The following is a 20,980-nucleotide window of genomic DNA, read 5'->3' on the forward strand; positions in this document are numbered from 1 at the left end:
AAAATTCACCCACTGCTGTGAGCACGCATTCACCCCGCTGCATTTGCTTGATGACATCAGCCTCAGTCCCGAACTGACAAACCTCCCACCTGGCTTGCCTGTTGCCTTATGCAAAATCCAGCACAAGCCGAGCAGCCAAGCAGAGAAACCTGTCCAGGAGGGGACCCTTGCAGCCCAGCCACGGGGGGTACCCTTACACGCAGTGCCCACCAGGCTCCTCTGAGTGCCTGCTGCTCCCGCAACAAGCCTCAGGGCTTCAGCACAGAGCAGAGAACCGTAACCCTTAAAGGTGTTTACTTGTACCCCTATTCACTTAATCCTGCCTGGGCAAGAGCTTCCAGCCACCTCGGTCAGACCTGCATGCACCTGCAGGCACTGTTCACTTATGTGCCTACAGTTCGATGCCATTTTCTAGGCCACGCATCTCGCTCCTGCCCTGCGCGATGTCCGCTTTGCTCTTCCCTGCTCTTCTCTCCCTACACGGGGATTTCCTCTCTGGTGACTGCCGTGTGGCACTGGTTGAGTCAACTTTCCTAGACGTGAAGCTTTTCTGTATGTTTTGTGTGACCAAAAAGAAGCTACAGGCATTGGGATGGATAATAAACACAGAAGTCTTTCTCCTGCTTCAGCTCCAAGGCAGCTACTGATCTGCAGATATTCAGACATTTCCCTATAGAAGGGCTCTATAAATATCTCTGCTGGTGATTTCTAACTTCCTTTGAAGTGTCAGGCACTTGACATTACCAGAGATTCCTCTGCATTAGGGAGACAGATGTGATATAACATATTAATCCCAAGAGGTATCTTGCCATATCCCCTCCTGGCACTCGCCTAAAATTCAGCAGAGAATAGCAAATTTAAAGCAAACTGCTTTGAAGAAGTTTGTTGTCACTTTATCCATTTAGAAAAACAGTGTCAAAGGCAAATACCATATCAACAGAATCTGCAGAACAGCCTACAACAGCACTAAAATGCTATTTCTTCTGCATTGTGCGGTAATTCAAAGGCCTTTGAGCAAGAATAGGTCAGGACCATGACACATTAGATCCCAGTACCTTTATTTAGGAGGGAATGCTTCATATACTCAGGATCAAGACCCTGCTGTGTAACATACCACCACAACCAAGGGGTGACCCAGGCCAGAAAAGCTTTCATTACAGGTAAAGGATCTGTGGTCCTCTTGCTGTGGAGAGAGACGGAGTATTCAATTGTACAAGGTCCCCAAAAAGGAGCTGGGAAAGGGGCAAGACAAATGACTGTTTACCAGAGAAGAAAGCCTTCCTCGCTGTGGTTGTAGTATACTTCCACAGAATATCTGCTAAGGCATAGCTAGGTGAGACAGGAGGGTAGGAAGGACAAGAAGTTCCCTCCACACCAAACCCATCCTTGCCTGCTAACACAGACAAGGAACATAGCATGCCAAGTGGAGATCACCAGGGACCCAGTGAGAGGGATTCACCGGCTTTTGACCACTATTATTTGTGGAAGTAATATACGGTTTTGTGCTACAACCGCAGACAAAATTCTAGCAGACTCTAGCAGACTCCATTGAATTGTAACCACTATACTGAAAGAGCATCTGTTTATAAAATACAAATTATATAAGGCCTTTGTCTCTCTTTTTTTTTTTTTCCTTGAGATATGAAGAGCCACTTAAGCCCATATCTCCAAAGGTGTTTCTGTCTTGTATATGTCACTTAACTCCCACTGAACTTGGTACTTAACTGCCTTGGAGAAGCTGACATTTAGGTTTTATCTAGACAGTTTTTGAAAATACCTTCAACTCCCAGGGAAGTAAAGGAGCAAACATTAGCAGCATCTCTTAAAAATGGAGATTATTTGAGGAAGTCATGAATAATCACAAGCAGTCGAGCCTTGAGCAAGGTTTGCAGAATGATGCCCTTTTAAGGTACCAAGAAGACTTTAAGTAGTACAGAGATATGATCAAACCAACCTAGAAAATGAAAACAACAACAGGTGAGCTCACCTTATTTAAAATTTAGCCTGGCTATATATTTTGATTTTGGCTATCCACACAAAGCAGCTGTAGTCTATTTTTTATATTTTAATTTTCTAGTGATACTTAAAAACACATATAATTTTATTATCTTGATCTACAGAAACAAAGTAGAATTTAAAATTCATAGTCAATTTCCAAAGGTCTTCACAGCTGTTTTTAAATACCTTTCTATTCATATTTCATTTTATGAATCATTTTTGACACTTCATCAACTCTGTTTTGTACTAATAAAAAAAAAAAGGGTAAGTGCCAAGTTTGTGTCACACAGCATCAGATGCATCTAACTCTGTTAACTTGCATGCAATTGAGTTCAGTCCCTATGACCTTCTGCCCTTCAGTTTTAACCAGGATAGCACAGCTCGTTCCCCGCAAGTCACCTTTACAAGACATTCAAAATGCTTATGAAACAGATATCCCTCTCCCCTACTCCTCCTCATCCTTGTTTGGAAATTATTTATAACAAACATTCCTCAATGCATGCGTGTGATGGGAAGACAGGAGGAAACAGACTCAAGTAACCACAGGAAATGTCATTCATCAGTTAATCAGACATTATCACCTCCCAAATTAAAATAACCCTTAAGTTGTTCCAAGGAACAACTTTGTTTTTCCTGATTTTCAATAATAATAAGAATAAATTATAATGTTCTTCCGCCAAGCAAAATACTCCCCCAAACCTGTCGCTTTACAAGTGATCACTACCACAGAGAATAGTGTGCCTTTACGTACTTTGCTGCCAATTTTTGGCTTTGTCCATGGACCCTGTTTTTGGAATATAACAGGCAGGATTGGTATCAGTTGTATGTATCAAAACCTGATGTTGTCTACTTTGTTATGCTGAAACAACATGAGGAATTTGACCTCTTCATCTCTTTTTTCTAACAGGCATTCAAAAATGAGCAAGAAAAATGTTACACAGTCCCTCAGTTCATCATGGGAAAATAAATAAATAAATAAATAACAGCACTAGTTTCCTAAGGTTGAAAGTTATTTCATGTTAGATTTATCAAACATTAGAGGAGACAAGAAGTCCTTGTGAACGGATCAGTAAACTCATTCCAAAAATTCAAATCACTTCTACAAATGTCAAGTTTTAGAAAACAAGAGCCTGTGCAGAATACACCTATACAATTTTACTTAAAAAATATGCTTCAGAACACAATCCTCTCATCCTGTTTTTATTAAAACCACGGCACTAGCAACCACTGCCAATAAACACTGCTGATTTGAAGGCTGCAGCTGTATGAAGCAGTACCTTTAACAGAGAAGAGGAACTTTTATTAATAAAAAGTGCTACAAAACCTTATGATGTTTTAGAAGGAAAGCTGCATATCTTCTTAGAGACAACAACCCTAATCCTACTGAGGAACATTAATCTGTGCAGCTGAACTATCCACACAAGGCTGGTAAAATATTTGACTAAATTCTCACAGTTCTTTATTTCCAGGCAAAACTCTTCTGTAAACTGTTCTTAATGTTATCCAGGTGTCTAGAAGCAGATGAAAACCCTTCTGAAGAGTCCTTTTAATATAAGTTTAAAAGTAAACAATCATTCTGAAGTACAAAATAAAGAGGGTTTTCCTTCCCCCCTAAAGCAGAGCTCTGTGCTACTCAGAAGCTGCACTGAATTAAGGAATTCAGGGTTGGGGTGGGCATTGCAGTTGTATTCAAAAACAATTTAGACTACTGATACGTTGATGGGAGTGGTCTTTTAAGAGAGGTATATATTTTAATTGTGAACTGCAGAAATTAATTTTTTTTTTTAATATTTTTTTATGCGAACCTAAAATGCTCCCATGCCCAACAATGCAAGTTATACTCAAAGCATTCAAAGCACAGAAGAAATACAGCTCTCAGAGTCTAGGATTACACAGGACAAAATAAAATACATAAACTATTTTTCAAGCACTAATAACAAAAATTTCTGGCTTCGAGCCCAGCCACAGATGTGCAGAGTGCAAAAGCCTCATGCACCCAAAGCAGGGGGACCAAATTCCCCTAAAGACTCCTGGTAACTCATGGCCTGTACCCTTCAGGAGCAAGGCTGGCTCCTCCTATTCCTCCCTATCTCTCCAGAGGGACACAGCTCCTCGTGCACTTTCTAACCTCTTTTCTAACCTCTTGTGTCATCAACCTGTAAGGTCAGTTATGCTTCAGATGTATTTGAAAATACCTGCCTCTATTTGTTTCCAACTTCTTAATTATGACAGGCCTCTTAATGGGGTTTTCTAAAGAATCTTTTACTCGTTTGCTTTAATTTTTGGATTTAGTATAATCCAAACAGAAACGTACCTAAGTATATTGCGCTGTATGCTTTATTTAAATAAAACCTTTTCACATCTTGAACCAGCCAGCCAGAACAAATATGGCTTCCAATTTAAGCAGGGAAGCCTTTTTCTTGTTCACTGGCTTACTTATGACTATACAATTTAATTAACATTTTTGTAATACCTTTTTTGCCAGATAATGACTTCTTTCTTCAACTTTGCCTTTCAAGCACGCTGTATAATAAATCACGAGGGAAAAATCTTTATTTTTAATATTTCCATTTATGTATTTAATGAACATTATTGAATTTTTGCCAAGTACTTATTGGAAACTTAGAATAAATATCTGAACTACTATTTCATTTCTGTCTGTGAGGATGAAGTGTTCTGCTGACACTAGAATTTTAATAATAATTAGCTCCTTTATTAGAAATCTGCTCTTCATTTTCAGTAACATTGTAAAAGGCTGACTTTTAAACTAAACTAGAAATCAAAATGCTTCTTTTATTGAAGATTTTCCATCCTCTGAATACAAGTTTTGAGGAAATCTTCAAAAACAAACACAGACTGCAGAATACCAGGCTGTGCCCAGCTCCAGTAGCAGCCAGCACTGAATGTGGAGTTTTCAGCAACGAACACCAGCCTGCCCTTTGGAGCTGGCATAGCTCTGCCTGCAGCTCTCTCCGAAACACAGGCTGTGCTGGTCAACTTGTTGCATCTTTATGTGCAGCTTGTTACATCTTTCCAAACTTTTCTACCAGGAGACCTCATTTCCCAGCTGGCTCTTTGTAGGTGCACCAGTGGTCCCATCTCCCACCTTTGCCAAGGATTCAACAGTCTTTGAAGCCTCTGTTCTCATTTGTTAACCTACTTCTCTCTAAAAAAAATTGTTCATTTGCTTCCATTTACAGATATGCATTTCCTGAAGGTAGCAAAAAGTGAAATGCCAGTACAAACACCAGAAATCTTATAAAAATTTGGCATCGAGTATTGTGTCATACACCCATGGAACAATTACTGTCAGTAAGTTCACAGGGGTGCACTGAGTGACAAATGGGATCTCCTTTGTTGCAGATCTAGCTCTAAGGAATGGGATCTATTGTTTAATTATGAAATATAACAAGCTTTCTTTAGAAAAGTGACTTTCCCAAGAAACTGTGTTATCCTCAGTATTTCAACTGTAGTGTGAAATAGAACTCAATATTTAGACGTAATATTTCTTGCATGTGGATGCTTTGACAGGATCAGGTCCTTTAAAATAGAACTTTTAGTGCACAGTCCTTTATGTCTCTGTGTAAACTACCATAGTTATCTGAAGTTTTCACACTTATAATATATCTGAAGCATCAATTATAAATCAAAGCATTCAATGTTCAGTCACTTTCAAATTATGAATGCTCTTGATCATATTTCCTCTTACAGCTTTTTTGACAAACTATAAGACAAAAGATTTTTTTAAGCCTAATCTTTACTAAATAATTGGGTATGTAATTGTTATGCTTTTGCATTTATAAAAAGGAACCATATATTTTCATTCTGAACTCTTTTTAGGCTAAGGGATCAACAAAACCAAACAAAAATCTTTTTGAGACCAGACTGTGTATCTCTCCTGTTAGCAAAGATCCTTCTCACAATATCCACAGATTCATCAGAGACAAAAGTTAAATGAAATATGTCAACACAGAGACATTATTAAAAAATTACAATTTGGGATACACGGCATATATGAAATTTAATGTACCAGAAGCACTGTAATGGGAAATTACAGTTTGGCAAGTACCGATGCCATTCTGATTCGATACACAGTCCTTGCTAGTGTTTTAAGAAGCCATATTATTTCCTTTTCTAGCCATTAAAAAATTCCTGATTCAATAGGTGAATATTGACTATGACTAAGCTGTAGGCCAATATTTATATGAGTGAAAAATAAATCTTGATAAGGAGTAAAATAAATGTCAGTATTTGGTACAAGTCTGTGCATATACACATACCCTTTGGCTTTAAATCAAGGTAGATGCTTCCCTGCCTCAGAACTGCTCTGTACCTCCCTGCAGTACGTTTCATCAATGCAGACCCACGATGAAGACCCAGTATGAAATACTATCCTCCCTTCTGCAACCAGAAGGAATAGAAATTGTGGCACATTCCTGTAACAACGCACTCCTGTGATTCATTAGCAGCAACGGCATAACAAGCAAGATGACTTGTTCAAGAAATGTGTTCTTCATACATAGTTCATGCAGAGGCCGTTCTTCACTTTTATCGACCAACCATAATTAACTCTGGATTTCTTCATCTCTAAGATAAATAATAACTAATCCCCAAGAAGCCTCCTCTTCTGGACTGCTTTCCTACAATTACTTCATTTTTTTTTTGCTACAAAGAGCGATGCTTTTACCAAGATGTTCCCTGTCTCTCCCAGTCTGGGAGAGCTAGCTACAACAGTTACTATATTTTTATGCCATTCTCAGCTGTGGAAATCTTGGACAAGATTCACTGTTTACTGAAGTAAGTGGACAGCCTGCCATTGATCTCAACAGATAAAGTATCTGACCTTTTATGTGCAAGTTTTTGTTCCTAAAGAAAATCCAAGAATGACTAGAAAAGAACTATTGGAGGTTACCAAGAGCTAGTGCAGTCAATTTTTTCACTTGTGACTTTTTTCCTTTCCTCATATCCTGGTAACTTTCTAGATTTGTGGGAAATTCTTGAATTTGAAGACAGAACCTTCTACTATTTTTGTAAGAGACAGGCATGAAAACACAACCAATTTTTCGTACAGAGCTCTCCTGCAGGGTGAATGTAGAGGACAGCATGGCAGAGAGATGATGAAGGACACTTGGCAGAAAAGGTGTCTTTTCAGGAGATGCACTTTCTTCACCCTGTTTTGTTTCTTCCTTCTTCCTGCACTGTGTAAGAACTATAGAACAGATTTCAATATAATAATGAATATTGTAATAAACCTTTTTAAAAAACTTTTACTTTTCCAAACATTAATATTTACCCACTATAAGTGATATTCTGGTTTATCTTTGTTGGTCACTGGAAAATTCCATAATCATGGTTTTGTAATTACACGCTGTATCTTCTCATGGCACACCTTAATTGTTGCACTTCCTAAAAGTAAGTATTGATTTCACAACCTTTTTCAATATAATGATAAAAGCATATACGTCTATGGGATTGCATATAGTTTGCTGGAAAAGTGAAAACCACAGTATACAGAAAAAAAACAAGTAATTTGCACATAAGATTTAATTATAGCTCAGACATGTAACCTCAAGCATTCTCCAGTTTATCTGCTATATCCTAGCTAAAAAATACTTATCACATGTAAACAATGAGTTAAATACCATTAATTAAGGAATTGGCACTAACTATACCTTTTAAAGCTTAGGGTTGGAGTATAGAAATATACCTTCTCTTGCATTTAGGCAAGAAAGAATAGCACTCTTCATACTTAATGGAAATACATACAAAATTTAGTGACCTTTTAAGTCTCCGATGATGCTGGCATGTGATATTGTCACACATTTAACATGAGAAGCTGTGTCTAATTATTATGCTTCCTAATTCCACATGTGCGACTGATGTTGAAAGCGTGCAATATTTCTAACTCATCATCTGATCAGTGAAATAGAAGTGGTACTAAACATGAAGAAATGTTGAATACCACTATAATGAAAAGGTTTAATTGCACCAGATGACCATTTGCACTGTTTCAAACTGTAAAACACTATTTCATATGCAGGAGAGAGACATTTCATCATCACAAGATTTGATAACCATAATATTAGTAACAAAGTTATAAGTGATAACAAGCAGGTCATCCAAAGCAGAAATTTTCATTTGCCACAGTTTTGAATACACTCTAAGTTCTTCTGTTCTTCTCTCATCTAAAGAGCCATGATGTCACTGCAGCTCCCCAGAAGTGACTCCACATGAACCTGGGGGATTAAGATCCATCATCATCACAACTCAGAGGAAATCAGCACAAGCTGGAACTGGAATAAGCTCATCTCTTCACCCCCAAATATATTTTACATGCACGCACACTGCAAGTTCACTTCACTTAGCCGGTGATATGATCCCCCTAATGTTTTCCTGTGGTATTTTAAATTATATTATGAGCAGTGAAATCATTAGGGAACAGACCAAAACGGGCTGAAAGGTAGAAAAGGGTGAGTTTTCTTGTTTTGTTGTCATCTACATTAATGGCTATATGCACTGAGTAATCTTTGTGCACACACTGTAAATGCTCAGGACCATACCTCATGTTCCAGCAGAGAGGACCAGGGAACCCAGCAGCCAAGGACCACACTACCTGTCAAGTTATCAATGCGCTAACACAGCCCAGTGAAAGAGCCGTCTCCCGTGGCTGCAGTCATCCAGAAAGAAAAACTGAACTATAACACAATACACCTATCAAATATTATTGGACAAGTTCAGTATGGGCATGTATGTACAAAACTAGTTCTCTTTGAAGATTTGGTTTATTTGTAAATAGGTATGTGGCTGTAGTCAGCCATTAAGTTTCAATTCCACTAAATACATCTTCACAGAAGTTGTGAATCAAAGCCAGCATTACACTCTGAATTTAGATGTAACCTCAGTGCAGTAATTAAAACCTAAAAGATTTAGGCATAAACATGTAGCAAATGATGAAACCCTACACTGAAACTAGACCTTCACATATTTGATCCACATAAATAGCCCACAAATATTTTAATTCAGCAAGGCTAAAGACTGTGGGAACAAGCTGAGGGGAGAAGGTTTGACTGTCGTTTTCTGAAGAGCAAAGTTAACTGTTCCACAAAGCTAAAATCTAAATCTGATAATTCATCATCATTTTACAACACCAGAATTAAACTGAGTTTCTCTAACACTGAACCCATGCAATGGAACGAAAAATCCAGATTCAAAGCTTACAACAACACAAAGCATGAAAAACCTTCAAATTGTTTTTGCCTTATAGAGCTGAAGAAACATACTAATTTTGATAACTTTCCTTATGATTTAGCAAACACAGAAGTACGTTTGCATGCTGAACAAGTTAATTTGGATTTTTCCTTAATCCCAAGATTTCAGGGAAAAGAAAAATCACCCTTCACCCTTTCCTTACTCCTGTTGCCTTCAAAGATGACCAAAGTTACTGAATAAGTCAGACTCATCGGTTGGAATAGTAGGAGATACTACACTCTTTTCACTACTTGTTCATAGAGAAGGCTCAAATTAAAATGCCAAGATTTGAAAATTAGAAATGAATGGAAAGCGTAATCCTCAATAAGAACTCTCTCTAGTTGTTAGAAAAAGTAGATATAAAACCGAGCAGGCTAGTAGACAGTAGATTTATACTTTATTGTCAGTAAAGCTGTACATTAGAACAGCCGGTGGGGTGGAATCATTTCCCACGGATCATGAATCAGTTGCTTTTCAACAGCATGCAATGTTCAACTTGATACTACAACCAAGACTAATGCCACACTACCTTCTAATTGAAGTCAATTTGCATTGTATTTTGGAATTGGACTGATTTCCAGCTCACTTGTTTTGGGAACTAACCAGATCATCAGGAAAAAACAGATAAAAAATATTGGAGTGACATTACATAATGAATGGGAACTCATTACACATCACTGAAGGTCTGATCCTTCTAATTCCCATAAGCAACACTTAATGAAATGCCCATTCCTGTTCACGTGCAGAACAAGGATTCATGAGCAAAGATTATTCACTTAAGTATTTACAAGATGAGATCTTCTCTTTAATCTTCTAATTACATTATCACATACACTTATAAGTCACAGTGTTAATAGCCTTATTTTATGGCATTATATTTACATTCTCTCCGTATTTTAAAAAAATATAAACTCATATAGCAATAATTATTTTCTTTACTTACCCTGCTAAGGCTTTAAATGTCATTTCTGAAAACTTTCACTGCAGCATTAACTCAAGTTTCTATGAATACAATCTGATCCTAGTAGGATTGCCAGTGTTAGTTAAGGATTAAGTAATGACTGAAAGGTTTTTTGTTGTTATTGCTGAAGTCAAATGAATAAATGTTTGCAGGATGAGACCCTAAATCAAACCATAATCCTGGCTGCCTAATATAGTTAAAATTAGATTTTTAAGTAAGGTCAAAGAGATTGTTATTCACGCTGCTTGTTTATTCTTAAATATTTCATTTATCTGTGCTAATATACAATAGCAAATCTTTGTTGATCTAAAACACTACTCTGTAATATACAATAATCATTTAGTATTTGACAACAATGCACAGTATGTTAGGTTTTGCAGACAGCATGGAATAAATAGTATGAAAACTGCAACTTGCAGGTATGATTTAAGAGATCATCTCTACTTTGTTCAGTTAGGGAGGAAGAGAAGAAGTATCACTTATGGAATGGCTTGAGCATTTTGTCCCTTGGAAACTAAACAAAACTGTAGAAAACAATTTTTATTCAAAGGCAATAAGCAAAACCAGATAGCAGGTAACAGTCCTGACAATGAGATGACAGGGACATTGCACCTTGCCCCCATGGAGATGTGCACCCCTCACAGAACCACTACAATATCCCAGCACTAAGGTGAGTGGTCTGCAAAATAGATCTTAAAGCCCTTTTTCCATAGTACTCCTCATAATTAAAGCAGCAAAATGGCTAACTTTCTTGCCTATATTATCTAGCCAAGAATTTTGTAATTCTGTTTGTAATTTCATTTTAGTTTTCTACCTCCTTAAAGCCTTAGAAACTCTACGGCCCTTCCTGTCCAATGACGACAGCAGCAGCCCATATTGCAGCCCACTGCAGCGAATGAAGCTGGGAAAAAGAAAGAGCCAGAGATCTGTTTCTGCATCTAAGCCCTGAGCAGCCTTGTTTACCAATGTCATTGATGACAAACTTGGTAATTTCATTTCTTCATAAATATTTGAATGCTACATTTTGCTAGGTGGATATCTGCTCATTTGATCTAATGGCTGTCCTTTCGAAAATGTCATAGAAAGCCATTAGCATAGCTTCACCAGTGTTAAATGGGTAGACATAAATGGTGATTGCTGAGAACAATATCCTTTGCCCACAGCATAGTGATGCAAGGGTTGGATAATTTTATTACCTTTAATAGCATTTGCAGCTATGCAAGCTAAGCCAATGATATGGGTAATCAAATCTCAGGCTTGTAAGTTGACCACCTGTGGCTATCAGGAAAGGAATCCCCACTACCATAGGCCCAGGCACAGAGGTGAGGGAGAAGGATGAGAAAAATTGCTGTGGATGGCACACAAATTTAGTTTTCATCAGAACTAGTCTGAACCATTGCTCATTCTTAGAGGATCTTATGTGCTAAGTGTGGGAAACCTCTGAAATCTCCCTTTTGCCTCTGCACCTTCCAGATAGCCAGCCTACTGCTTTGGCAGTGCTCACATCTGTCTGTAACAGGGAGGTGTGCTGGCCTGCCAAGAAGGGTGAATGTGGCCCCATGAATAACAGATATGTTATATGTTCAGCATTGCTCTGGGACTGAAAAAGACTGGAAGTGCAAAGTTTTCCACTGGAAGTGGTGGTCCTCGTGCCATCAGTAACTGCCCTGGAAGAAGCAGCACAAAGAATGTGGGAAGGGCTTCAAGGCACGTTCTGTTCGCTTAAGACTATCTTGCTTCCTGAACTGCTGACTAATTGTGCAGGTTAATCAGAATTTAACTGGGAATAGAGAAAGTGGCGACCTCAAAACTAGTAAAGCAAAACTGAGGTTGTCAGTATTTTCCAACTTACACAGCAGTTTGTTATTTCTCAGCCTGTTGTTTCTGTGGTCTCATCTCTGCAGACCTCGGCTCCTCCCTGAACGCAGCACAATGCTGCACTTCTGGAGTACAGGTTCAGAGGGACTTTATGCCTCTACATTGAAACTGCATAAATACACTGCAGATAATACAGCTCATACATGAAAAGATGGAACATGAAATACTTAGTCCTGATCTACTGCATATTTGAGGTAAGATCTATTCCATGTCAGCTACCATGGCTACTAAACTTTGAACTTGAGACACGGGGATATGCTAAACCAGGTAAACAACAAAATATTTTTCGAACAGGTAAATGACAAGGCAGAAATATCTCATCGGAAATCAGCAAACATAAAGGTAATTTTATTTTTGGTGATGTACTCCCTTCCAAGAACACTGCATTGCAGAAAGCATTTAGCTTGTCATGTTCTTCTATTATTTTATTTTACACTTCATTCGTTTCTATTACATACCCTTGCACTTTATTATTAGGGTGTTCTGTTGTTGCAAACAGGCACACTGAATTCTGATTCAGTTATTCCAGTGGAAATTTTTTTGTGTGTCAGCCTTTAAAGTGAAACAAATGAATGACTGTGATACTCAACAGCTTTAATAATATATGTTGACTCTTGGGTATTCATGGCCTTTAGATGCCTAAAAATAATAATGCTTTTATATTAAAAAATGAATATTGATTAATGAGCTGTATTTTTTTTTTTTAAGTAGAGAAGCCAGTAGCTATACTTGTCACAAAATTTGTTATGAATCACCTGATGTATATACCAAGCAAAGAGATACCAAGCAAATTGAATTCTTCCACTACAAAATGCCTTCCTGTCATAAGCATATGTCCTCTGTTGTCCTTACCATGGAGGACACATTCAGAAGTACTGACAAACCAACTATCCTCCCTGGTGTACTTAAATTTATGCATATGTAATTTCCAGAAAAGGTTCAGCAATATAGTTGCCACCTGTGAAAACAGCAAGCTTCTACTTTAACTAATATCCCATCCACGTAAGAGTTGCTTTATCTGCCACTGCTATTATTGGAAAATATTAGTCATCTTCAAGAGCTGAAGATATGCTTATTAATTATTTGCAGATATATAGTTTTTCAAGCAAAATACACACTAAACTATCATCACTGTATTGAAACAACCTAAAGCACTGCCAAACCAGCAAAACCCTCAGTATCCTCAAATTTGACTGTACAACCAACTTCAGATCAAACGGAAGAAATATGCACAAACTGATCCTTTCATGTGATCGAAGAAACAACAAAAGGAAGCTTACATCGAAATGCGCAATACCCTGAAAAAGACAGATGTGAACAATAACAAAGCAGGATATTCAACACGAAGATATTACCTAATACTAGATTTAAGTTAAAGTACATTTCTGTAGATAAACTATACACACAAGACCTGTTGAATAAAAAGAAATGTAATTCCATACTACCTTATTTTCACATTCATCAAACCAAAGGATTTCTCTGGACTTTGAAAAGAATCACCAGGCAGCTGGGGGCCGAGCACACAGATGCAGGGCCAGGTAACATGCTGCTGGTACTAGCCACTCACCTGAAGAGCACCCCCAAACATTTTGATGAGATTATTTTCCCCACATGGAGTTGCTGCTCTTTAAATGAAAGGATCTAGAGAATCGTGCTTTATTTATTTTTAAAGCATTACCCTTTTATTGCTCCATCACGTTTCATTAACTATAACTTAAGATTATTGCAGTTACTCCCATAGTACTCAAAACCAATCAAGATGACATGATCTGGTTATATCTTGCTTCTGTAATCTCTCCCTCCAAAATTTAACTTGTTTCACCATAGTTAAAAAAAATCCACTAAAAGTGGATGTAATAAATCTGCAGGTAATAAGCATGGAGAATTTTACTTAGAGGCTTCTAGAAAACCCATCATGTCTTTTCATACTGAAATGTATTCTCTGGGAAGAAAGTTTATCTTCTCACTGTGTTTCACATGAAAATTTTCCTCAGTCATACACATCATGATTTTCTACACTTTCTCTCATAACTCCTCGTGGAACACTTTTGATTCAGAAATACTCTAAGTAGCCTATTGCTAACACAATGACTTCTTTCAATAACATGTAAAATATGGGCACTTCCATCAGTCTCAGGTATTTTTCCCTAATCTTTCAGATGAAAGAAAATTATGTTATTCTGGAGAAAAAACACAGATTTTTATCTGAGAAGCAACAATCCAGTGCTGCAGTAACGCAATTTATTTCTGTATTTCTCAATCTTTGTTGCAAGAAGCAACTTGTTCTTTTCACTCACCAGATCTACCACAAAAGAGTGGCTTACAGCAGAAGTCAGCCTAATGCAAGGCATACGACACAGCATTCCTTAAATCTAGAGGTAGCAACAAGCTGTTCCTTCCCAGTGATCTGTTTGTGAATAAATACTTTTACCGGTATGCCTGGTAGCACTTAGGACAACAATCTACAGATCTAAAAAGGCATTTTTCCTTGAACAGATATCTTATCTTGTAGAAAAGCATTTGTTATTTAAAATTTATTTTCAGGGAGCCAAAACAGTTAAAGTTATAAGGGAAATAGAATTCATAATTATGCAAATGATCCTGATTTATTTACATATATTGACAACCAATACAAACTATGATCTTATTAGGAGGCAGTAATTGGAACCAGTCACCAAAAACCTTACAAAAAAAAGCCAAAAAGCCATGCTGTTCTTCAGTATCCATTCTGTCTCTGCTTGTAAACATTCAATTATATCTATTTGCAAAAATAAAGTCTATCCCATTTAGCTCAAGGAGAATACAGCTTTATAACCCTATTTCAGATTGTGCCATCCCAGCATTTTTCACAAATGTACAAATTTGATTATAAATTTTCTGTAGAATACAGATGTATATAAGAAAAACAAAAAACATTTCCATTGTCAGAATGATCAGGATTTCAAAAAATAATAATACTTGGTAACTGAACCTATGTGGGAAAATTTAGGCAGCAGATTTACCAAGTTGCACCTTGCAGATGAAGAAATCTTAAACAGCTGTGGAAACACTGGACATTTTCCAGCAGGGGAAAAAAGCTGAATATTCAGAGATCTCTGAAAAACAAATTATAATAATACTTTGCATGCCGAGTCAATTTTGAAATAATGTTTTGTTTATTACCACATCTTTAAACTACCAAGTTTAGGAAGACTTGTAGGACAAAACACTCAGCATTAACCCCTCCAAGGAAAAAAAAAAAAGTACTTATGTAGGATTAATATATTACAGTATGTGGAAACACACTGTATAAATTAGAAATAATTTTCTACAGACATACAACTCACAAGCCCTCAACACTTTTCCTAAATTCAGGTTAATTTAATCATGGATTTCTTTTATAACCTCTGAAATGCAGGACTTCCTCCTCCTTATATGATGTTAACACTCAAAAAGCAACCTTTAGAAGCTCTACAAAGACATTAAATTTCAAATTGCCAACAAACTCTCTCTGGAAGGAAATTCTTTTCAAGTCATTTTTCATTTGTCCCAGATGGAATTAAATGCACCACAGAATATAAAGCTGCTGCAATTTTATGTTATAAGAACAGTGAAGAATGAGGAGGTAAGGTCTGAATGACTGTGGATTGTACACCCCAGGAAAAAGAACCACTACAGAAACCGCAGAGATATTGCAGCTCAGTGTTACACCAAATGCTTTTAATGTATATTTAGTTCACCAGTTATTGCATGGCAATGCAAAAACAGTGATTTATTTTGTTTGTAATTAAAAGTAAAGTAGACAAATAAAATGAAGAAAATTTACCTTTTTCCTACAGAGTGTTATTCGGGACTATCAGCAGACAGACTCAAACATTTCACTGATCTGGTCAAGTGTCAGTGCTTCCAATTTCTAATTTCCCTGGGTCTACACAGATAGTTTTATTATTGCCAACTTCAGTCATGAGATGGATGAGTGCATTTAAGACCCAGAAACAGTAGGAAAAGCTTAATGCAGGGTGGCTCCACAGCTAACTCCCTTTGTAATGCCCTTTGCAAAGAGACTTTCTAATGTAGCTATTAAATATGTTATCTCAGCTTTCCAGTCTGATGTTTTGTAAACTTCAAAACTACTTGAGTAAGAAAACAGTCAGCTCTGTCATTCAGTTAAAACCATTCCCTGAAAAACAGTCCTAATATAGGCTAATGAAGGAGATGTGATTTGCTCTCCATTAATTTTTGCTTAGGAACATCAATGTACATTGGCAACCAATATCTTCATGCATTTTTTTTTCCTTCAAGAGAAGGAATCACTGGGGGGTCTGTAATTAGCTTTCCCCCCAGGTTTCAATATAGACATTAGCACAGGACAACTACTCTCCAAAAATGTCCATTTTCCTTTTGTGGAAGAGGATGCACTCATTACCTGCCTCTCTCCTAGCACGAGGAAACAAGGAGTGCAATCTCTGAGGCTCTTGACGGAATCAAAGGCAGAGGAGCAAAATAAAACAAAACAAAACCTGTCCAGCTGAAGGTTTAAAAGAAAGGGGAACGCCACCAGCCAGCACATCCTGCTGAGACTCTAATGCACGCAGCCTCTAAATATGCCTCGTAGGACTGGAATAAGGAAACTGTGTAAGAAGAGCAGATGGGAAAAAGTCTAAAAATAAGTACATAGTGTGGAACAGAGAGGTTGCATGTTCTAGTAGGAAGAAAAGAGAAGCTTGAAGTAAACTGTTGTATAAATAGACTTTAAAGAAAGCAAGCATGACCTCACTAAAATGCTTCCTAATGACGTGGTTTCAAGATAGACACAATCTAGTCTCTTCGTGATAAAATGCATTAATCAGCAGAATGACAACAGCTTCTAAAGCAAAGCTTCTAAAAATAACACACAAAACTGAATAATCCCAAGTCACATTGTCATCAATAATTGAAAATTTAGCCAATAAAAAGTTATTGCTGAAAATTTATTAGTGTAATTGAAAAATGGAAACATGCCAAAAATTAAATCTCATTTTAGCGGGGGGGGGAAGGTATTTTCATATTTTCATTCTTATTTTAAAAGAAGCATTCCCCTTCCTGCGTTCTGCAAGCGCTCTCAATACAGAAGTGAATCCAAGACTTACAACCCCCTTCTTAGACCTGCTTCAATCTTTTGAGCAAAAGGACTTCCACAGATTGGATGCAACAAGTCATCCTGGGATAAAAGCTGACTGCACTTAAAAATCAGAGGATTAAATTAAAGAATTAAACCAAGATACATGTGTGAAACCATAAGATGTCCAGTCATCAAGCACTGAAGCACTAGAGAAGTAACATTCTATTTGCATTTAAACCAATTGAGATAGTAACAACTAATTAGTGCAATTAAACTTCTTGTTAACTATTTTACTTTTGATCACTGGATAATAAGGAGTAGCAAGTCTTGATTTGGTAGCATATTACCTGCTATATATACAGTGCGAAACATCCCCTTTGCTTGTCTGAAAGGGCAGATGCTCACTCTGCACTGATAAGAAGAAGATACTATCCTTTATTTTTCTCCTGGTACAATCTCCATATACAGAACACATGCAAATAGTATTCAGCTCCTGCGTTACAGACCGAACCACCTCACTATCTTCAAGATACTTGGTGTAAAATTTAAAGAGAAAATTACTTCTCCTTATAGACCAAATATTTTTCTCAGGGACTCTTCAGTCTGTTTGTGTACACATTAGGATTTTATTCCAAGAGGCAGCTTCATCGGCAGGAAACAACAGTCTATAACAATGCAATGCGCAGCCAAATTTTAACTGGTAATAATCCTCAGCTAAACACATTTTTAAAAAGTGCTTATGACTTTTGCTCAAATCCACTGCCTAAGCACTGACATTTCTGAAATCTGCATAATTTTTGTGTTTGTTTACAAATACGTTAAGTGCGTCATCATCATTGCTAAGCGTATGTGGGATAACAAGAAAAAAAATAGAATAAATTTATATATTTAGCATATAAAGTATATTTAGTCGTTTTTGTGTAACAAGCATTTTCTGTGGAAGAAATGAGAACTCTGGAGATAGGTATGGCTCATAAATTACTGAAGATACTGACATTTCTCAGCATATTTCAGTTAATTTGAAGATTCCTCGCAGCATAAACAGGTTGACTTGTTTTAAAATGCAGAATATAACATATCCATTGTGCTTCCAGTCATACTTTTTAACAACCTTTTTTTTTTAATGTCTTCTTGGCATATAATGTAATCGTATTCTATTAAATATTAGCTCAAGACAGTATTCCATTATTTATTTATAGGCCTATGACCACACAAACAAGAATAGCTAGAGGGGGACGAAGAAAGATGCATACGATCTCTATTTAATCCTACTTCTTTACCTGTTCTAGTCATTCAGTGTGAGTCTCACTGCATGCAACAAAAAAGCAACACCTGCTGTATGATTCATTTTGTAGGTTTTAGGCCTAAACTAAGCCAAGACGTGTATGTGTAAAATACAGTAGTGCTATTTTTTCCCAATGTCATCATTAAAGAAAGAAGTAAACAACATACTCCCAGCTGAAGTCCTGCCTACCTTCCATGAGAGCGCTGTACCAGCGTACCACACTCATCGGGACACGGACTGAAGAAGGACATGACATTGCTTTGATCAGGGACACGTAGGGGGTATTCCTGCTCACCCATGAGAGCTACTGCATGCCCCACAAGACAGACCACCACCAAATGGCCAGCCTCAAATGCAGCATTCTTTGGGCAGAGTCTTTCCATACTGCTTGTAATTATTGACCTGTAGCTCTTTCCCAGCTCTTTCCCAAGGAAGGAGCTACTGGAAGAAAGTGAAGCGATTTTACATCAGCTTTATACTTCGTCATCTGCTGGGCACCACTGCACAGCTACGCAGCAGCTTCACTGTTGCTATTGGTGGAAGCAAGTAAAAAACATTCAAAAAAAGACAAGATAAACAGGAGTTTGCATAAGTTTGCTTCAGTGTGGTCTATTGAAGTTGTTTCCCTTCAACTGAACAAAAACAAAAACAAAAAGTAAAAAAAAAAAACACTAAACAGTGTAATTCGTATGGTGAAAAGGTATCTAAATCAATTTTTCTGATAAGAGGTGATATTTGACATTATGCAATTAATATGAGACTGACTATCCTGAGGATGCTCTTTAAATTATTTTCACATAAACATTTCTGATATGAATAAAAGGTGCATGTCTGAAAGTTCTGCTCAATGAGCCTTTAAAAAAATACCCACATCTAAAAAAAACATAAAATGAAGGGCGAAGTTTTGTTTGCACTTTACAGAACATATTTGAACTATGTGTTCTAAAAACATCATTACACAAAAATAATGTTACTTAGAAAGAATATCTATTTAAATTATCTTCTTTTCATCAGTAGATAATATGATTACTCAAAGAATTTTTCCTATGTTTTCTATCCATTAGAAAATAACTCTCCAGTTATTCAAGTTCTCAAGTATAAAGAAATATAGGCAACTTATTATGACTATCAGAAGACTGGAAAATGAGAAAGAAAAAAATACTACAAAGTAACATTCCAACTGAAGCCGGAGAATAGTAGAGACTGTATATTAAAGGTTACATGCCTTTAGTACAATTAGGCAGAACAAAAGAAAACTGATGTATTACACTGTATATGTTTGTTCAGTTTTTCCATCATGATGATATTTCCTTTGATTCTACTTTTTCCTTTTGAAGTATTGCCTTAACATTTAGCTTGCAAACTAATGTGCATATTAGCATAAACCTGTGCTTAACATTTATTCTATAGGCCTCTAGACAAAAGCCTGAGTTAGTGTATAAGGTCAGAAAAATAGGCTTTGTAAATGTTACAACAGTAAACCTCAAGGTTCAGCAGAATATTAAATTGTGTAAAATTTTTTAATTTACCCGAATCAAGGCTACTATATATAAACTCTAACAAAAACTAGGAAAAAAAACAATAAGCAATATTTAAACATATGTGAAGTGCATACAGAGAGGGAATAATTTATAAAAAGTAATAAAGTGGTTAAATTTAAGATTTTAGAACCCCAAAGTGCATGTAAATCCAGGCAACATCAGTAGTCTTGATATCCCTGATGTAACTAATTTTCTAGTGGTTTAGCTGAGAACACCATTTAGAAGTTACCTGTGATTAGTCCAAGCAGTTTACCACTCTAACAATACGGTCATCAGATGAATTCATAACATTGTTACAGACATGCAGGAAAAGTCGCACAGAGGACTACAGAAAAAAACAATTTCTCATAAATACATCTGGATAGAATGACAGTAGATGGAGATTGCAACAGGTCTCTGGCAACTGGAGAGAACTGGATGTTTAAGAAAGTTTCTTATTTTGAAGTTCACTGGCAAGTCATTCTACAGCAGACAAAAGAGGCACTGAAGTGATTAAAAAAATAAAACAAAATAAAATTCTTGTACCATGATTCAAGACAAAATACCTGAAGTCTCTGAAAGCCCCTGTTCATGGGGGCAGGTTCACAGCTGAGAATCTCCAGCTGCATCTGGGAAATAGCTCAAAGGCATAGAAAATTAAATTCCCAGTACAAACCTGGCTCAAGTACCCACACTGAAAACCCATCAGAATGGAAGAAAAAGGCCTATATAGACAATCCTTATGCACGCCTTATACCTGCCTACTCTCTGCATACTACCGGTCTGTTTGAATGCTATTTGATTGCTTCAGCGCTAAGCAATTACACAGTGTTTGGGGAGAGCATCACGGGGGTTAAACATTATAACCAGTCAAGAAAGCCACCTACAGACCAGAGAAGTAACAAATGTAAATGAAAATAAATTCAGCACTTGAAGGCAAATTGGTTATTGTTCACATATTATGAGTTATCCTTGAGGACAAGAAAAAAAAAAAAGGTAATAGCCTTGGG

At 36.9% G+C, this 20,980-nt stretch overlaps 1 protein-coding gene and 1 long non-coding RNA gene across 14 annotated transcripts in view; one reads left to right on the forward strand and one right to left on the reverse strand.

The window, feature by feature from the left end:
- LOC308194891 (uncharacterized protein) overlaps window positions 1-20,980 on the reverse strand; it is a 709,819-nt gene that overhangs the window by 624,730 nt on the left and 64,109 nt on the right. For 5 of the 13 annotated variants that reach the window (XR_013951015.1, XR_013951017.1, XR_013951018.1 and 2 more), the window contains 2 exons: window positions 7,292-7,404; window positions 1-7,207 (listed from right to left, as the gene is read on the reverse strand). The exon at window positions 1-7,207 is cut by the window's left edge and continues 24,474 nt beyond it. The exons of 6 other annotated variants lie outside the window; for them this stretch is intronic. The gene's annotated coding sequence lies outside the window, so the exon portion shown is untranslated. 2 more of the 13 variants (XR_013951016.1, XR_013950995.1) reach the window with 2 other exon arrangements.
- The window catches only part of LOC308194896, a 28,923-nt gene continuing 16,184 nt past the window's right edge, over window positions 8,242-20,980 (forward strand). The window contains exon 1 of the long non-coding RNA XR_013951040.1: window positions 8,242-12,427. This is a non-coding gene — a long non-coding RNA (uncharacterized lncRNA). The remainder of the gene's footprint in view (window positions 12,428-20,980) is intronic.

Source organism: Anser brachyrhynchus (assembly GCF_964034855.1).
Source record: "Anser brachyrhynchus genome assembly, chromosome: 4".
In the NCBI taxonomy this organism is placed as follows: domain Eukaryota; kingdom Metazoa; phylum Chordata; class Aves; order Anseriformes; family Anatidae; genus Anser; species Anser brachyrhynchus.